The 12,977-nt window shown below is 26.3% G+C and overlaps 1 protein-coding gene across 6 annotated transcripts in view; it reads left to right on the top strand.

The window, feature by feature from the left end:
* The window catches only part of LOC132931604 (acetylcholine receptor subunit alpha-like), a 160,419-nt gene that overhangs the window by 41,050 nt on the left and 106,392 nt on the right, over positions 1–12,977 (top strand). The window lies entirely within an intron of this gene.

Raw genomic sequence — 12,977 nt, 5'->3', positions numbered from 1 at the left:
AAATCTAGATTTGGTGGACCACTCCTAACATGGTTGTTATCTCAACAATGGCCATTGATGGATCAAGCTAAGTGGAGGTAGGTCAAACATATTGTTTGCTTCATTTGGGGTTCTATAAGGTGGAACATTTTTATCACTCATTTTGTTTTCTTTACTTGTCAATGGTGCTGTTCATAGTTTAGCTAACTGCAAATTACTATACTACGCTGACGACGTGAAGCTATTTATGCGCACCGATTCCCCAAATGGCTGTTAAAGAAGTGACATCTAGGTCACTTTATTTCATGATTTCCAGCCTTAGGAACGATCCCCTTAATCTAAGTGAGTACCTACCATGTAATGATCTATAGCAGATATAAAACACCGATTCTAAACACTTATCGTTCTGATATTTAAAATGTTATACGTATTAACTGTGTCATATATACCTAGGTTTCAAATCATTTGAATCTCGGCTTCATATTGGAATTATTTGTTGCCAGCTGTTAAAACACTTGGTTTTTTTTTTTTATGTGGACAGCTTCTGATTTAAGACTTAAAAATCATTGAAAACACTCTACTGCGTGTTAAATCGTTCGATTTTTGATTATGACTTTATTTTTGGAATCCACATACTACTTTAGACTCTTAATTAATAGAAAGAGTCCAACATAGATTTTTGCAATTCGGAGGTTATTTTATTAAGTATTCCGCGTTCACCTCACGATTATATACCAATATTGCAGATCACCTTAACCTTAACTTGCTAACTGATTGCAGGGAAAGGTTAGAACTTAAATTAATTCATAGTTTATTTAGTGGTTATGTTACTTCTTACTCTTTATCTTTACTTAAATTTAAAGTTTCTCAAAGACTCATCAGATCACACGATTCATTCTTAATTCCTACCTGCATCTATTCAACGAACCGACGAGTCATCTAATGTTAAACTCAAATGCGACCCCACCTTTTGTTTTCTCTTAAAGTATTTTTAGTTGTCATTTTGTATATATTGTAGTATTATTAAATTGAAATGTATATTAAATGTAACTTAAATTTAAAGGGGTAATAACCGTTAAAATATAAATAAATAAATAAATATCACTTAAGGCCTAATTATAATTACTTTTGAATAAATTAAATTAAGCTCTTGTGAACCTTACTAAAATCCCCCAATTGAATTCAATAATATGTATAAAACAAAAATAAATTAGTAAAATCAACACTAGTTCACAAACCAAAGTCTGTTTAATCGAACCAAAACGTTCCGTTGATTATAATATTATAATTATTTCGGTAATGTGGGCGGTGGTAGTAATATTTGACTACCATCTATTGCGTTTAATACTAAATAATAATATATTAATATATTTTAGTGTTACACGTGTACGTACATACCTACACACCTTAATATTCGAAAATGCGTTATAAAGGATTTTATATTATTGAAATGGAATATTAATGTTCATTGGTACCCACTACTTCTTGATATATTCTGAATAAATAATATACATATATACACAATAGCGTTATTTATTCCTCAAAATGTGTATTGAAACGGTTAATTGTTTGGATTAAGTGATATATTTCTGTTGTCATTTCGATTTAAGCTAACAAGGATGGTTTTTTTTTCAAATTCTTTTTGTGAGAAGACAGGACGTAGACAGTTAATGAACCACTTGGACTAAATCAAGTAAATACTCGTATTTGAATACACATTTCAATACAGATATATCTTCTGAACATTAGTTTTGAAAAAAATAAGTTTGTCAAAACATTCGAATTGGTTAAGTAATAAATCTGCGCATTTCATGAAATTCTTTTTTAAGGTATAGAGTGTCCATTATATGTGCGTATGTAAAAATTGTATTAAATGTCTAGTTGAAAATGTAAAATTTGAAGTTCAATTTTGAGTCTTATTTAAAAACAATTAATAAAAACTGTTAATTATACACATACTATTAAATGTCAGTGGATACTTATTCAATTATACATATAAGCACTCGGTTTTCTCTGCAGTCTAGGCCGATTACTTACTCTGTTTACATTATTTTAGGCGTATGCGATTAAAATATGTATAATTACTAATTACATAAGTTGTAATTTAATACGTGAGTAACCAGAATCAAGGTAATAAACTAATAATTTATAATTTTGAAATTTGATTATAATAATAAATATAGGTGTATCAGAATTATTATCAAATCAATCCATAATATTTATTCGCTTGAATACTTAATACATGAAATATTTTTTTTTTAAAGTTCACATCGACCGATTTTTATTTTAAAAATTGTCCGACCTTTTAAACTTTCAGGTGATATATATTAAATAATCATTCATTTTTTCTGAAAATTCAGTATATTTTACGAAATTCCTTAGCAATGGTAATATAATGACAGGAATTTCCATATTCTCCGTTACACATATAATATAACATATATATATATATTATAATTTATATGAAACAAATTTCCACTCGTGAAACGTGACTGGTTTTCTGTGCGATTTAGTGATAGCATTTACATTTTACCCACAATCGTACACCAAACATTTTATCATTCGTATAAAAATTTAAAATAAAGCTTAAAAAATAAAAAAAATCAATAACTTTTTACAGTTATTAAAAACGAAGATAAAAAAAAAAAAATGACGCTGGTATGGCACGGATAATATCGTCATCTATCTCGAGTATAAAAATATGTCGTTTTAAACCTTCAGGATTCTTTACCCCGCTAAATCGTTTATTTTATTTTATTTTTTATATTATTAAAAATTGCGAGTGGGTGGCGCCGCCCTCTGAGTACCCGGCACATACATAACGTTATAATATAACAATACGTATACAGTAATCGACGCAATAATAAAATGTGACGGCGAGCGTGTGCGATAATCATACACATATTAATAATATAGGTACGTATATAAATGATATTGTGTCACCATCAGACACCCGGGTTGATTATCTCGTGATATAAATTGGAGAAGTGATGTCTTTATCCCCATACGCGTGGGCGGATATTTTATCGCATAGTATAAAGGAAATGGGTGGACTTGAAATATAATATAACGGCATATAGAACCACGAATGATACGTTTTAATTCCTAAGCTGTTAACATTCTATTGATACTGAGCCCGCGAAAATTCTTTCAATACCTGGCTATTATCCTTTGTTAGTGTTCGTAAATGATATACTAGTCGGCATTCGAGATGAGTTCGGCAACAATATACGTACGACCGACGGTTTCGTTCTGCACCTGATTAAAATGCTAACATACATTTTTATATAGTAATTAGTAATAATATTATAATGACAGGTTATTGTCATCTTACACACAATGGACGGATAATAGTGATCAACTACGAAATACATACATAAAAAGAAAAATTGGTCTCGATATTAAAATAATATGTATCACAGCTTAGCTAGTTTATTAAATAGAAAATCCACGAGTTCACTGGTTAAAAAAAAAGTACCGGTAATGTCTAAATCTAAAAAATAATTTAATGAAAAATAGCCGTAAATAGTTAAGTTAAAAATAAATTAAATATAGTTGTCCATGCTGAGTTCGAGACTCTCTCATATACACACACTCGCACAGTACACCATATAGTGGCTAGAGAAGGACATCATTTCTGTGATAGTATCAGTTTTTTTTTTAATTACTTTAATTGTGTAGTGTTAGACTTACAGAACATTAGTTTCATTGGCCATACACCTATAATACTACCATTATAGGTTGAACTAGACATAAGATTTAAAATGAGCTTTTAATTAAAAGATTACGGATTTATTTTAAAGAATAGTTTTGAACTTTGTAAAAAAAGTATATATAATTTTTAACCAAGAACTAAAGCTTTATATTAATAAAATTTTCATCAATTACTTCGTTTATTTTAAATAAAATATCTAACTTCGTAGCCTGAAAAAAAATCATGGACTATGAAGAATACAAACAACAATACTCAAAATATACCAACGGGTACAAAAAATATTTATTTTCTCCAAATCAAATCGTAAATTATGTGAATTTATTATTATAAATAATAAATAGTTATTAATTATTAATTATATAAAAACTACTGAATCGCATAACTCATTACTTGAACTGCGATTATCTATAGGTACTCCACTTTGCTTTTAATATCTATTTGCTTATAATGTTATGCACTAATCATAAATTACTAATTCAACCGAGAATCAATTTATATATTTATATATGTTTTTGCATATTTTATGATTTTATCAAAAAATATCTAGTTTATATCAAAATGTGTTATATGATCAGATGGTTTTGTGTATAAAATTTAAATTTATTGTATATTTCAAGGTTTTGCTTTTTTAAATTCAATTTTAGGATTTTTACATATTTTAGATTTTTTTTAATCAATGATACTAAATTGCTCTTTTTTAATTTATATTATAAATTGTAAAATACAAAATATTTGTTGATAATTCTATTGTAATTGATTTTGTAAATATAAGCAAGTGCACTAATAACTTGTGTTACACTGAGTGGCAGAATAAAGTCAAGGAAAAGTATTTTTAAAGCATTAAGTCATTTTAATTTGTTTAATAATGCTGCTAAGAAGCTTAGAAGTATACTAATGACCTTAAGATGAACAAAAAATAAGAGCAAATTAAATAATGGTTTTAACTCTTAATATTATTATGACAAATAATTCAAAAATATTAGAATGTACAATTCTTCTAGAGCTTATTTCAAAGGAGTATTTTGATCTTGTATAAGAAATATAATTCTTAGTCCTCTTTTTTAAAAATATTTTATTGTTTTTATTGTCTATATAGGTGTATACTATAACTTTAACGACGACAGACGATGTTCACACTGTGCTAACTGTTGATTGTCATCTATCAAAGATGCATAATACCCATCTATCTATTATTATAAAAGTCAAGTCAACACACAATATAATAACCAAAAATAATTTAAAATTTTTTTTATATATTATTGACTTGTCATTAATTTAATCAAATTAAATATCTATATAACATTAATATTTTTTTTTTGTTTGAAACATATTTGGAATCTTGGCCAGCATAATTATTATTCAGAGTATGCAGGGGAGAGCGGAGTTAGTTATTACACTTTTGACATATCGAATTTTTATAATTTTTCTTTTACTATGGTCCTAATCGTTGTAAGACCATTTTATAAAGTAACTTCTTAGGTACCTTTTTATGATAATAATCAGAAAATTCTGTATTTTCACCCATGACAATAATTATTACTTATTTAATTTAATTCTAATTCATAATGATAAAAAAAACAAGACACGCTTTTTATTAGATGTATTTTATCTATAAATAAGTGATAATTATAATATACAGCATTTTATCGTTGTGTTATTAAAATAAATATGTCATTTAAAAAATTCACCTCGTATTTTGAATCTCAAATATTTATGATTACTATAGGTAATGCATATCTGTTAGACTCGTTGTAGAACTTTGCCGACTCGTCGCTTTATTTCCTTATTTTAAACTTTGTATTAATCAGAATTCTGTATAATGGTACTAGATATAGGTAAGTATCGATTTAAAAGTGACAGTCGATGAAATATGCCAGATTTTAAAATCATTTTTTCTTTTTGTTAAATGTTTAATAACATTATATTATTATTATTGTTTCAGAATACTTATTTCGAGTTTAAAACTATTAATTTATTCATGTTTGTAGTTTTGTTTCAAAAAATAAAGTTTTTATAATATATAAGTTTTTATTATACATAAACATATAGTAATATACTTATTAAAGCGTAAACATTAATTGATAATAACTTTGATTTATATAAAAGAGTAAAGACATAATATAACGTTTAGATTAAAATCTATTTACTGTATTATCTTTGTAAAAAATTGTATGGAATAGAGGAACTCATAAGAAATTTGAAAATGTTAACACTTTAATAGGAAAAAAAAATTACTTAAATATTTAATTCAAATAATTTTATTATTTTAATAATATTGTCTGTATACGATTTGCGGGTGGCTTTGAGTTTAGTGAGGTTTTCAAAGAGAAAAAGAAATTAAAACTCGTACAATTTTTTTTTTATTATTATTATATTTATATTATACAACACTCGAATTTATCGCTTATTTAAAGTAATTTTATTGAGAATACCACACACCACAGATGATAAAATACATATAGTATTACCAATGCGTATGTTCATCGAGCTGAAAACAAGCTGATACATTAGTATTGTACTACCTAATTGCAACACATGTGAACATAATAATATGTGATATTCCAGCAAAAATAAATTTCTTTACTGTGATAATTTGTTAAACGAGAGACTGGCATGCATGGCGCACGGTATATTAATATAATAGTAACATACAAGTGATGCATTCTGAAATGTGTAATGTCTAGAAACAATCGGTTGGTACAAAATATTATAATATTATAAGATGACTACGACACGTAACGTTATTGTGAAGATGTACGTCGTAGGTGATGTGGGGTATGGTTAATTAACGTCGTTATATAATAACAGTAACGTCCCTTTACGTGATTAAGTTGTTATAGTAAAACTATGCACAAGTCGTTTATATGTATAGTGTATATATATCCACATGATGTTTTAACTTAACAAATTTAATTTAAATATAATTTTTAAACAAGTAATTGTGTACAACAAGATGCATAACAATCAAATAAAGGGATATAAATAAGTATGAAATTTAAGACTTATTTATGCCATTTTTAGTATAACTTCCGATCGACGAACGATGGCAATCGTCTATTAACTGACAATAATTATTAAATACGAATTTATGATATCAGTAAATTAATATACAATTTTAACTTATAATATACAATTTTGATAGGTAATACAATATTTGTTATAATATTAATAAATAAATATTTAATTCGTGTTAAGTATAATTTAATAGTTTGTATATGATTATATTCATTGCATAAGTCGACTGTGTATTTATAGTTATTTGTTGTTTTTTTGAAAACAATAGATTTATATTTAAGTATTATGTTTATGTCTGTCTATAGCTGAACTTGACCTTGACGTTTGGGTATTGTTTATTTCAAAAAGTGCTTGTTTCTTTTAAACGATATTAAAATCTACATTTTTTCTCAGCTATTAATGATTATTACAATGGTTGGGATATTGATGACCTAAAAAAAGAAAAAAAATCGTAACATGTGTACAATAACAATGCGTTTAAAAATGTATTTATTTTAGTTTAAAATATTAAATAAACAGAAAAGTATTTTAAAATAGAACATTTTATTTCACAAAATATTTTAAAATATTAAAGACTAAAATAAAAGTATTGATATCACCCCTTTAATTATTTGTCGTTACCCGATATGAAAACGTTGAAAGACAAATATTGCATAATATCTACTACACGTTCATCACTATTCACTATTATGTATCTATGCACCACTATATTGATTTTTATTAAAACAATGCATTTATTTTACAATGTTAACGTTTTTTACAAAAAAATGACCAAAAAAATTTAATTTACTTAATGCACAAAAAAATATAATTAATATAATTAAAATCCTTTAAAATACATTTTCCACTTAAGTCGAAACGTTCTAAAAAATACATTGAATCAAAATTATAGTTCTAAGTATTCTACATCTCATTGAGATTATGTTTAGATAAATATTTCAAATTTTAATCACAGTCCCTTCTAAAAATTAAAAGTATAATTTGTCATACAAAAAACCTTAACACAGAATTATTTCATAGTATTCTCTTTGGTTCTGGTTGTGATTTAAGTTAAAAATCTCAACTACCATAATAATTTTTTAATATATATTTATGTTTTAACACAATAATTTATATTAATTTATAAGAAAAGTTCATCTTATAAGAAAAAATATTTTCAAAAAGAGCATTGTATAATTGTATTTTAATATATAGGTATGTATAAAAAATGAAATCAACTTCAATATCATTATATATAATTATATTATATCATATTATGATACACTAAAAAATGATGATTTAATGCATGAATAGCTTAATAGGTCTTAGAGTATAATAAAAAAAAAGAATTAATCACTATTGATACAATGGTCTCAAGTTTTTACGTTTTTATATTAAATTCCTATAGTCAGTATGGACTGAAATTGAAACATTTGTAAAACATCCCATTATTTTTGTAAAACATAGTCAGTATTTTTCCCCGGTACATCAACTACTGGGATTCCTAAACTAAGCTCGGCAACTTAAGTTTATCAATAGTTTTACGGATGTGGATGTGTTCAGGGTGGGAGGGAGTATAAACCTTTCAAGAAAGCTGGAAATAAATCGACGATAATTTACGAAACCCCGAGTATTATTCGAATTGAAAAAAAACGATTTGTACAAATATGGTTCTATTATAAAATTGCTGTTACACGAGTCGATGATCTAAAAACATTTACACCTTAAAAGTAATAAATAATATGTACCACTCAAAAAACACATTATTTCAAGAAGAAAACTTATAAATAATAGAAATCATTTCTTATAATGACATAAATAAATTAGGTCTGACGTTATATGGGTATGTTCTAAATTAATAAAATAATATGAATGATAATAAATAATTATTTAATAATATATATTAATTTTTAAATACCATTTCTACAGCACATTTATACTATGAATATATAATACATACGAGTAGGTATTGTATTGTAATCATTGAAATAACTTCTTATTTTTATGTTATAATAATTTATTTGGTACATTTCAATGAATTTATCAAATTATATTTCTTTATTATACGGCAGCCAATAAAACCACAAGCAATTATAAAAACACGGAATATTATGATTCAGGAAATTAATTTTTTATGTTTATTTGGTTTTAGAGAGGTAATTTAAAAAAATTCACAACCTCTTTGTTTTATCATATCATTTTATTTATGTAACGTTTTTAAAATTTCTTAAAGAACTAGCTTTTCGAAATGGAAAGCGATAAAAGTGCAGAACTTAATGGATGTATTTTTTCTCATGTAAGCCCCATCAAACGATTAAGACCTCTGGCCTCTTAATGTAACATTCACTTCCGTCCAGTATTACTGCCATATAAAATCTTGCAGCAATGAGCAAAAAATGTGGTTTAGTGCAAATAAAAATAAAATAATGCCGGTGATTTCGAGTTTCCATCAAAAGTAGTTTTGTTTTATACGCGATAAACGATTTCCCATATGCTTAAAGACGGTCGTGAAAAATTCACATCGGTGTGCTTGCGCAAACGAATATTAAATTTGGTGTGACGTAACGGCGTAAATAATCGTCAATCACTACTTGTATTCGGAACATTTTTAGAATATATGATATCGTCATGTCATATCCACGACAAAAATAGATATTTCACTGCAATAGTACTTCATATACTAACAAATACAGTATTTTTTTCATCTTATACGTTGCAGCATTGATAAATATAACACATTGTGTCAGAAAATATAATATATAATAGTTGTTATTATTTGTATACTTCAGACCGCCGAAGTTATTATTTAAAAAAAATTAAATTTTTTCCGTAGAACAAGAAAACATTGAATCGTAAATATAATGTTTTTAAAATTATGATTAAAAAAAAAAAAAGATAGTCAAATGGGCACCGCTTTGGTGTACATTGGGTGTCACTATTATGGGCGTGTTAAAGTTGAATTCGATGATAATAATATCATTGTAAACGAAAAACGATATTAACCTAACGTAATATTAAAAGTAAAATAAATGACTTTAATAGCTTTATCAAAAAATATATCACGAAATATACTCAGCGATATAGGCTGACAGACGTCTCCGTTCACAATCGTTTTTTGTTTACAATGGTATAATATAATATAATACAAATTTAACACGCCTATAATAATATAATGACCCGCTCGACACCTAATGTACCCACTTGTCTGCCATTTTTCTACCACTTTATTAATTTATTTTAGTTTTAATATTACAATATAATTTTTTCTGAAAATATTGCATTCATTATATAATTATTATTTAATCATTATAATATTATTTATATTATTCGTACTATAATATTATATTATCAACTTAAATAACTCAAAACATAATAACATCTTTCTGTAAATATGGTATAAGAACTATATATTTTATAGTATAAATAAATAATAATAATAATAATAATTAATAACAGTGGGCGTGGTCTTACGTGAAAAATTTACGACGCGAAATCGGCGACGAAAAAAGTTGTATCCCGCCCAAAACTCTATATACTCGTATTTTGTTAAAAATCAATTGGTTTATCAGATTTTGAAGAATTTAAAAATAAACAATTTTTACATGTCGATGTCATATAACCACTTGCATCTGAATAAAATGTATCTTAATAATATGCAAAACACGAGAATAACATTATCACAGGTTTCTCACATTATTTTATCGAAGTCCAAAAAATGTCGAGTAGTGTAGTGTTGATGGAGTGAAATGATAGATACCATTACTTTATAATTACTTACATTATTAATTCCTTACGGTACCGATACGGCGTATTGATATTTTAGGCTATGTGTAGAATTCAACGTTTCTCCTTCAAAGATCTCTTAATGTTTGGCACTGTACAATACCTTTTGTGTTCAACGGAAAACCGTCGGCATGTGTAGTATCGGAAGTTCGTTTTTTTTTTATTATTATTATTATTATTATTATTTTTTTTTTTTTGGCATGCGCCCATAGTGTTATCTTACGGAAAGTTAGATACACACGGCGATGACAGTAACCAATACTCTTTAGCTATCTTATCTTCACCGCGGCGGTGGTCTTTGAGTCGTCCTGGAAGATATAGATAATAACAATAACGCACTGCGATGGCTTACTGAACACTCGCTATCTTATTAGGCGTACTGCACACTAATTAAAACAATCCTATTAACTATCATATATCTACACCTTACAATCGCATTAAAGGTGTTTAATTATTCAATTATGAAATAACGGGTACGCGTTTATTTTAACAGCGCGGCTATAATTGCTCTATTTATTCAAATCGCGTATCCTCTGTAGTTTAAATGTATTTCCAACAACGGCACAATCTGGTTAGGTAGGTCTACAGTATATTATCACAATTAGTGGTTTTTTTTTTGTGTTATATATTTTAATATATTATGTCGAACATCGAGTTCAATGTGAACGTTTTTTTTAAAATACAGCCCATCGCGCTGCATGACATTACACTCAAAGGTATCATGCTTTTCGTAGATATTTAAAAATGTATCTCCAGCAGTGGTGCTCGTGGTGCATTTACATTTCTATCGCAAACATAAGTACCACGGAGTACTACACTTTAAATCATACATATTGTACTAAACATAAATTGTACTATTTTATATGAATCTATTCTTCCGTAGTTATTTCTCTTTGTTCGGCTTTCTGAAATTGTTTTTTCGCTATCTAAAAATCAAACGGCTTTATATTTCAATATTATATACCTATCATTGAAATGTTAAATCAACCAAATTGTAATATCTAGCTTAGTTTTATTTATGGAATTCGCATTTATTTACTTTTACTGTAATATTGTAATATTTTTATTATTTTGAATGAAAATTATCATTTCTTTTTTATGCAGTTTATAAAAGTTATAATATAATTTTGAAATTAATTATTGAAAGCATTGCATAATTAAAAATATGATGCATGTTATTTTCTAGGTATATACTATTTAAGTACGCAATATTACTATATGCATGTATATTGTATACAGGCCATAGTTAATTTTAGAATTAATTTCATAGTTTGAAATACTGAAAACATATATTATGCGTACATATATTATAGTAATATATTATACGTATTACGTATACAACATATACGGAATTATTTAAATATTTGTTTAAATTTTAAACTAAAATGCCGTTAATTATAAATATTGAATATTGTAATAAAAATAACTTAATATTAGTTAGTCATATATAAATATTAAGTAATTTTTAAAAAATGTTTCATTATACCATTGTATATTCTGTCGTTAAATCTGGGACAATAGTCATGTGGTATGCCAATCTGACTACAAACCAGCATTTTTTTTTTCCAAAGAAAAATGGCTATTGATATCTATGCATATGTTTAGTGTCATTTATTCATTTAGATTGCTTTGTGGTCTCTATACTGAATAATTGTTGGGGTTCACGCATAATATTGTTCTACTACTTGCTGCTTATTATTATTTGGTGTGTAATTTATAAATATTTTTAATACACTTACCTTGGTTGTAATTATTGTAATTTTAAGTATTATACTATTATCGTTATTTTGATGGGGTCAAGTTTTGATATACTCGGTATCTCTGCTACGATAATACGCGCAATATAATACGATTTTTACAGGTCTAACGAGTCGTATATACTCATGTCCACTATACAGTTGATATGAAATTGAGATTTTCTGTTTTTTTTTTTAAATCAATTAAGATAGGTTTAAAACCCTTTATGTGTATTAATTATGCATTTTATATTAATAAACAGTATGATGATAGTAATTGTAATGCGATGTTGGTTTATTATATCTTTGATAATCAAATTGAAGACATAACCTATACTGTAGTTATGCATTTTACTATAGTTACTCATTTGTTTATAATAATTAACATAAATTGTATAATATCTTTGAAATACGAATACGCACGAAATGGCCATAAAACCAGCGAAGGTACTAAAATCGCTAACATAATATATTATAAAATAATAATAAAAAAATATTATACCTTAATTCAATTGTTGTGTATTATGTTTATTAAAAGTACTGGTTGGTTGGTGCGGCTTATTTTTGAATTATAGCCACTAAACCAAATTAAGTTGATGTTTATGTACTATAATAATCATATTTTTCTAACTAAATTATTACGGTCTAAACGATAATGCTTTGCACCTATATAACAATTATATGACAAGTAATAAATACGATATTTAGATTATATTATCAAGTTAGTGAATAGGTACTAAGATTTTGAAGATTAGTAATATAATTATAGG

The sequence above is a fragment of the Rhopalosiphum padi genome, chromosome 1, assembly GCF_020882245.1.
Source record: "Rhopalosiphum padi isolate XX-2018 chromosome 1, ASM2088224v1, whole genome shotgun sequence".
Lineage (NCBI taxonomy): Eukaryota > Metazoa > Arthropoda > Insecta > Hemiptera > Aphididae > Rhopalosiphum > Rhopalosiphum padi.
This window is presented reverse-complemented; position numbering and strand designations above follow the sequence as displayed.